At 47.2% G+C, this 8,321-nt stretch overlaps 1 long non-coding RNA gene across 1 annotated transcript; it reads right to left on the reverse strand.

Annotated features, from left to right (window-relative positions):
• Window positions 1–382: 382 nt before the first annotated feature.
• Window positions 383–1,706, reverse strand: LOC142817465 (uncharacterized). Its single transcript, XR_012895250.1, has 3 exons — window positions 1,512–1,706; window positions 675–889; window positions 383–552 (listed from the first exon to the last, which is right to left on the reverse strand). It is a non-coding gene; the product is annotated as an uncharacterized LOC142817465 (long non-coding RNA).
• Window positions 1,707–8,321: the final 6,615 nt, after the last annotated feature.

The following is an 8,321-nucleotide window of genomic DNA, read 5'->3' on the forward strand; positions in this document are numbered from 1 at the left end:
TATATATATATATATATATATATATTCTAAGTAAGATTCACTATAAAAAAAGTGTAAGTATAAACATTACCACTTTCTCTTTCTTACAAAAGAACACAGGAAGGCCTGTAAAGAAGTTATGCCATAACTAAAGGTGGCAAGGACAAAAAGAGAGATAGCTCGGCTGAATGATAAAATAATAAACGTCAAGTTTTTGCTTGCCTTGGACGCAGTAAGCCTTGCATTGGCAAAGCGTAACCAATCGCCAGTCACGTGGCTGATCTCAGCATCTGTTGCCTTGCATGTTGTACGTACAGCAGCTAGAAATAATATGCATAGCAACCAGGACCATCATTTTTTTTTCACGAACAGTAATAAGTACACCAGGACATAAAAAATTTGCGTCCCCTTACCAAATACAAGACGAACAATGTTGAGCTCCGCTGCCCGTCGTTTGCCTTTTCTTCCAGTATAGCTGTACAGTACCGCTACACTGTCATGAAGAAGCCTCTTCATTACTCTTTTTGTGGTCGTGCTTATGTCACAACCTCCAATTTGGCCCAGTTCTTTCACCTGGAATGAAAAGATGCTGAAAAAGATTCACACAATACTCTTGTAGTCCTGTAATTTCGAAGCAACACATTATGTTATTGTTGAACCAGCTTGCAGCACCTGCAATGAACAGCAACACTTACCAGTGCAGCAAAAATGATGCTGTTTTCGAGACTAGCTTCAAGTGTCCTCAATTCTTCCTCAGTTGTAGCAGGGTAGAGGGGCATTTCATTTAAATCCATGGCATTTTCAACTGTGGTGTCTTGATTTAGGCGATGCTCAATTCTTGTCAGAACTGCACTTTGTGCAGCTAGCTGCATTTTTAAATGCTCAACCTGCGTGAGCACTTTTGCAAGAACTGATGGAAATAAAAAAATGTACCATATGATTGCACTGTCATGTCGATTTTTGAACAAAAGAAAGGCACAGCACATTACTACAGAAAAAGAAAGAAAATAAAGTTTGACAGATCGGCTGCTGATGCTTGGACTTGAATAAACGGCGAATGATACAATTGGCTCTTGATAAGACTATATTAACGTAAACTATTACACAAAACGAAAGAATGAGTGAAATTAACTGCTATACTAAGCAACAACTTTTCTTGGCACTGCACGGAAAGCTACGGAGGTGGAGTTTCTGCACATGTAGCACTACGCGAAGTAGTCCGTTTTGGCGTGCGTCTCTTAACGCTATAGAAAGTGACGGGGACGCACCATCAGTGGTTCATGTATAGACGCAAATGTCGCTTAGCGTTTGAGGTGCACGTAAAAAGGTGGGACGTACAGGGTTGGTCAAAAGTTCTTAGGCCACTATCTCATGTATTTCTATGGCAGCGTGGCCTGGGAACTGTTGACCCCTTCTGTATTTTTGTGTCAGCCACGGTGCGGTTCCGCGTGACAATGGTATTACATGCATGCAGTGGTTTCACATCATCGAGAGTAGCAGCTTTAAAGTGCAATTAAGTCATTTAGGCTTACCTTCATATACTATCTTCACAAGCGTGAACGAAAAGCGCGCCGGTCTCGTCGTCACGATTGTCTACACTCGCCAAGAAAACGGAAAGACTCTTTCATGGTTGCCAACTTGAGCCAAAACATAGAAAAATTAAGCGCTGCATCTGATTAAAACTGCTAGTGCTGCAACAAAAAACATTTTTGCAAAACAAAACAGATTGTAATTCAATATATGAAGTTTTCGTTACCTAAATAAATTATGTTTTTTAAACATTAGTAAAATTTCACCAGCGCTACCTTCTCAGTTGAGCAAAAACAGAGGTAAAAACGGGACTGCACCAGTGAAGTGGCTTAAATTGTAAAAAACTAGTTTCTGTGGTTAAGTGGTTACAGTCAACGCCTTGTTACACTAAGTAGAGCCGTAAAGCAAGCTGCGCGAGAGCTGCAATGACACATTGGCGAAATTAGCGTCGTAAAAGATCGTAATTGTAACAAATTTTGATGTGGGGCATCGTCTCGAAACGTATGGAGTGTGTGTGCATCATCTGCAAAACTGTAGGGTTCGTTCGTGATTTGTTCGTGTTGCGACATGTATATACACTGGACGCTGACATTCGGCGCACAGTTTGGTCTTCACAGATCTTGAGACTCTCAGCGCTCGCCTACTCTGCTTTTGATTTGATCGTGAAAGGTGGTTGGTGCAGCAAAGTTCCTTTTGGCGTTGCATAAATAGTTGCCAGACTGGAAGGGTGGTTGTTGCCAGACTGCCGCTAAATTTGGCAAAAAAGTTTTCTCTTGTAGTTGTGGCTTCTCCGTAAGAGTTTGGTGCTACCCGCGGTGCACTTCTTGGCTGAAAATTTTTCTTTTGTAGTTGTGGCTTCTCCGTAAGAGTCTGGTGCTATCCGCGGTGCATTTCTTGGCTGAAAATTTTTCTGCTGTAGTTGTGGCTTCTCCGTAAGAGTTTGGTGCTATCCGCGGTGCATTTCGCAAGTGCATGAGCGACGCTGGCCGTTTTAATTAACGGAATGGACCGAGCCTAGCAGAAGTCGAGCGTGGTGCTGCCGTGCAATTAAGAGGCCGTTTTAATTAACGGAATGAACCGCGCATTACACAATTTGTTTTATTTACGGAATGTACCACGCCTAGCAGACGTCGAGCGCGGCGCTGCTGCGCAATTAAGAGGCCGTTTTAATTAACGGAAGGAACCGCGCCTAGCAAAAGTCGAGCGCGGTGCTACCGTGCAATTAAGAGGCCGTTTTAATTCTGTTTTAACTAACGGAATGAACCGAGCTTAGCAGAAGTCGAGCGTGGTGCTGCCGTGCAATTAAGAGGCCGTTTTAATTATGTTTTAATTACCGGTATGAACCGCGCATTACACAATTCATTTCATTTACGGAATGTACCACGCCTAGCAGACGTATTCTTCGCCGGTAATTCCCTCAATCACCTTGAACAATAAGCAAACCTGTGGCTGACACATCTATCTGACTGGCTTAAGTGTAATAGATTAGAATTAAACACCAAAAAAAACAAAATATGTTTTATTCCGCCCACGCAATAAGGCTATCACAAGCGAGCCTACAATAATATTTGAAGGGCAGAAAATTGAACGTGTCACAGCGCATAAATTTCTTGGGATACTTTTTCAAGAACACTTAGACTGGTTCTTACACACTAACCACGTTCGTACCAAGATTTCCAGATCCACGGGTATAATCTGCAAATTGCGACAACTCCTCCCTCAGTGGTTGAAAAAACAACTATATTATTCCCTTGTTCACTCACATCTCCATTATTGTCTTCTTGTATGGGGGAATACGACTAAAGCAAACACTGACAAAATTCACACCTTGCAAAAAAAAGCTCTACGACAAATATCAGGGGTGTCATTCAGGCATCATACCACACCTCTCTTTAAGGAACATAAAATACTTACGGTAACCAACGTCATGAAACAAAAATTGGCAATGCTTATTTATAAACAGGTACGAACTGATCGCTCAGGGTTTTATCAGAGGCATCTCCCGAGAGATCACAGTCACAACCTACGGCACAGGGTGTATACATATGAGAAACCACGTACAAATTACGGCACACAAAAACTATTGTATCAAATTTCGCATTTCCTGAACGAACAACCGATTGTAGCTTCTCTAATTGACAATACAGTCTCATATGGCATTTTTAAAAAGAAGATACAGGAACACTTCCTATATACAGAAACGTAATCACCGTAACAATCTTTGTCTCATATTCTCTGAAGTATTTTCTTGTATATATCACACTAACGTTTGCTTATGTTATCCAAACTGTGTTTCATTTATCATTCAAACATATTCCTTATTGATGTTGCTGTCTTTTGATTGTTGAAACCTTGTATTCAAATTCAAAGTTTCCTCAGGTATTTTACATGTCTTACATTAGTGTTTGTTTATGGCCTATACAGTTTGCTTCATTTGTCGGACACGCATATGGTTTATTGATTTCATCGCCTGCGCAAATTTTCGCTCACTTATGTTTTTTCTGTACATGTTTTGCATGTAGAAACTTATTTATGCTTAATTTCTCCTTGACTCTTTACTTTACACTGAGCACTGTGTTATTTTGGTGGGTTTTGGGTTTGCAGGGGGCAGGCGCTTTGTAAGGCTTTTATGCCTTTTCGCCGGTCCCCTAGGTAAATTGTACCTTTCTTCTTTTTTTTTTGCTTTTGCCGGAAATAAACTTCAACTAAATAAAACGAATTGTGTGATGCGCGGTTCATTCCGTTAATTAAAACGGAATTAAAACGGCCTCTCAATTGCACGGCAGCACCGCGCTCGACTTTTGCTAGGCGTGGTTCCTTCCGTTAATTAAAACGGCCTCTTAATTGCGCAGCAGCGCCACGCTCGAGGTGAATCTACGACGTTTCCGCGTTCCTCGTGGCAAGCAGCCAACGACTTCGCTGCTGTGAGTTTGCTTTTTGCCGCTGCCCACGTCTCTGCAGCTCTGAAGCGGTTCCCAGGCAGCCGCCCCTGTTGGGGTCATAGCTGTCCAGGCGTGTTTTTCCTACCATGAGCCAGGAACGACCATCCACCAGCTCGTCCAAGGTACGTTTTCTCAACCTGAGCGCCAAGGGCGTTCGGCCTATTACCCGCTCTGTTTAGATGGAGCATTTGACTGCCTCCACGACAGTTTCCAACGAACATGAAACGCCGTGGTCGACGGCGAACGCCGACGCGCGTCCCGCGGTAGCAGCGCAGACACCCGAGGCGAATACTGCGAGGCCGGCAACTGATCCTGCTGTCTCCAATTCTTTCTCCCAACAACCTGAAGTCGACACTCCACCCGGAGAAAGGATGGAGGAGGACACTACACTTTGCGACAACACGGACAACGACGCGGGAGGTTGTTGGAAGACGGTCCAACACAGGCGACGCGCCCGCCATATGCACGCCGAGGTGCAACCCCCCGACGATACATCGGGCATTTCTTATGCCCCTCAGCAAACCACACGCAAGCGGAGCCAGAATCAGAATCCACCTCCGCTTGCTTTACACGATGAAAAGATAATTCTGCGACCCCACTGCGGACTTTGCCTCGATAGTTGGACGCGCCCAGAACTCGCCAACGCTTTATGGAGCGCGGCAGGCTTGAGCACCGAAGATCGTCAGAACATCATATTCCGCCTGCGGCCCCAGCAGAACTTGGCAGTCATAAGCACACCCAAGTCACATGTTGCCGACGCATTATACAAGGTGCGGGAACTGAGGCTTGGTCAGCGAGTGTATCCTATCACAACGTATTTTGCTGCCCCAGACAACTCATGCAAGGGCATTGTTCCCGGTCTTGTACCTGGCACGCCGTCGTCCACGCTAGTGGACGAGCTTTTGACACCTGGAACCCAGATTTTTCAAGCACGTATGATGGGGCAGACCAACGTTGCGTTAGTCACTTTTGAAGGATTGAAAGTGCCTCGCTATGTGCGATTCTACGGCGCCGAACTCCGCTGCTACCCTCATCGCCCTCGCCAACTGGTTTGCAAGATATGTCACCTGCTCGGTCATTGGGCTGACCACTGTCCCACGCCACACGTGCTTATTTGTGCAACATGCGGGACTGACAACCCAGCCCCATCGCATCCGTGCACCCCTCACTGCAGGTTCTGCGACGGAAGCCATCCTACATCCTACCCAAACTGCCCACGGCGCGCTCGCCAGACACCGAACAAGGCGTGGGTGCGTAAAGCTCTGAAGAAAGAGCAGCGTGAACTGCAGCCCCCCAGCACATCTACTGCTTCCAAAGATATGGCAACGACTGGACACTCACAAGTCTCGACTCAGGGGACACTGCGAGCGCGTTCGAAGTCTCGCTCGAGATCCCGTCGCAAATCCCAGACCCGTTCCAAGTCTCGGTCCAGATCCCGCGGATCATCAATGCGGCCGCCCGAGAAACGCCCTCCTGACCAAACTGCACCACCCTCACAACAACCCTACAAGAAGGCCCTGCTTACCAACGCCTCTGCCAAGGTGGCCCAGGCCCCCACGGAGACGCAGAGAACCTCGGCGCAAAAAGCATCCACACAGGCACCTCGGGAGGTAAGTCGAGCGGCGGATCTCCCACAGCTCGTTATAGCCCATACTTCACTTTCTACTCCGTCCCCTCTCACTACCTCATCCTCTGCTCCCGATCCCCTGCTAGAAATCGCCCGTTTACGCCGTGACATGGAGGCACGCTGTGAGCACTTGCAAAAACAAATGGACGCGCTGGTGGCAGACATGGGTACAAGTATGCAGGCGGCCCTCGACCGAATCGAACGGCAGATGGAAGAACTTCATATAGGAATTACGGAGCAAGTGAAATTATGTGTAGAACGTACTCTCGCACGAGATAATAACATACAAACTCCTGAACCTAGCAGTTACAGCGCCAGCCTGCCACCCGACCACATCTCTCGGCCGTAACATTCAAACGTGGGTAACTCTAACGGGAGTAACCGACGCGCGCATCCCTATACACGCCCCTCTGCTTCATCTCGTGATGATGATGGCGCCGCGTGACCCGCCACAGCTAGTGGTGTGGCAGTGGAATTGTAGGGGATTCCGTCAAAAACGTGGTTCCTCGCAACAGTACGTTGCCACATCCACAAACCCTCTGGATGTCATCCTCTTACAGGAACCCAATTGCACCCCTTCATTATCCGGTTACAGCCCGCTCTCGGGTGTCTCACCTCTTGTGGGAGCCCTAGTCTCGAAATTCGTTACATGTCGCATGCATACGACGAGTAGCGACATTCCTCATCAAATATTGGAAGTTATTCCGCAAGGAAAACGCGGCGACAGTTTGTTTATCCTCAATGTATACAGTTCCCCTCGTTCACGTACACACTGTTTTTACTGTCTGTTAAAAGAATTTGGCAGCCTTGGACGGGTTTGTGTGGTATGTGGTGACTTCAACGCTCCACATGTCGCATGGGGTTACGTTAAATCGCAAGCCAAGGGAACCCGCTTATGGAATTCCATCTGTAACATGCGATACACACTGCTCACTGACCCAGAGCACGCCACTCGTATAGGCAATAGTGTTTCTCGCGACACCTGTCCTGACCTTACCTTTGTCCGCAATACTGGCCCAGTCGTAGCGCACGGGCCTTTAGAAGAGCACCTTGGCAGTGACCACTATATTGTCGCAACCATCCTGTCGTTACGAGGCGCTCGCAGGCCAGAGCGAAATGTGCGCATTACAGATTGGACAAAATTCAGGGAACGCCGCCAAGACCCGCCTGAGGGCCAGAGCTACGAACGATGGCTTGAGTCTCTCGCTGATGATCTTGAGGCCACCACGCGTACAGTGCGTACCACAACTGAGACACCAGACATAGATCCGCATTTACTTCATCTTTGGAACGCCCAGAGAGGGTTGACGCGGCGATGGAAGCGACAACGCCTCAACAGAAAACTTCGGCAACGTATAGAAGAAATTACACGGGAATCCGAGGAGTACGCAGCGTCCCTCACCAGTTATAACTGGCGACAATTTTGCAACCGCCTCTCAGGCACATTAAGCACAGCTAAAACGTGGTCGATTCTACGTTCGCTCACAGACCCCAACACATCAAAGAGAAAAACATTTCAGCAGCTGCACATCTTAATGCACGAGTACCGGGATGATCCTGACTTGCTCCTTACGGAACTAGAACATCCATTCAATCCCATAGGCCCGCCACCACAATACCCTGATTACCCGTATGTGGGTGAGGAGAATAAATTGCTGGATGCCGACATAACCCCGGACGAGGTGCGGGTGGTCCTACAAGACCTACGACGAAACACGGCGGCTCCAGGAGCGGACCAAATCCGATTTTCCACCCTTCGTAACTTGAGTGACGCGGATATCAACCACATTACCCATATCTTTAATGAATACTGGCGCGAAGGCACACTTCCCCAAGCGTGGCGACATGCTGACATTACACTTATCCCCAAACCGAGTAAACCTATAAAGGTTGAAAATCTACGGCCCATCTCTCTAACATCATGCATTGGTAAGCTAAGGGAGCACGTACTCTTGCGGCGCCTGCAACCTTTCCTGGAAGAACACTTTCTTTGCTAACACTCAATTCGGATATCGAGCTCATCTGTCTGCCCAAGATGTCCTTTTACAATTACGGGAGGAAGTCTTAGGACCACCGTCGCGCGCCCAAACGAGAGCACTTGTCGCCTTAGATCTCAAAGGAGCGTTCGATAATGTTGCACATGAACTTATCCTTCGCAATGTTGCAGAGTCGCATTGTGGGGCTCGTATGTACAACTATATCCGCGCATTTCTTCGAGATTGCACAGCTACCATCGGAATCGG

The sequence above is a fragment of the Rhipicephalus microplus genome, chromosome 5 (assembly GCF_043290135.1).
Source record: "Rhipicephalus microplus isolate Deutch F79 chromosome 5, USDA_Rmic, whole genome shotgun sequence".
Lineage (NCBI taxonomy): Eukaryota > Metazoa > Arthropoda > Arachnida > Ixodida > Ixodidae > Rhipicephalus > Rhipicephalus microplus.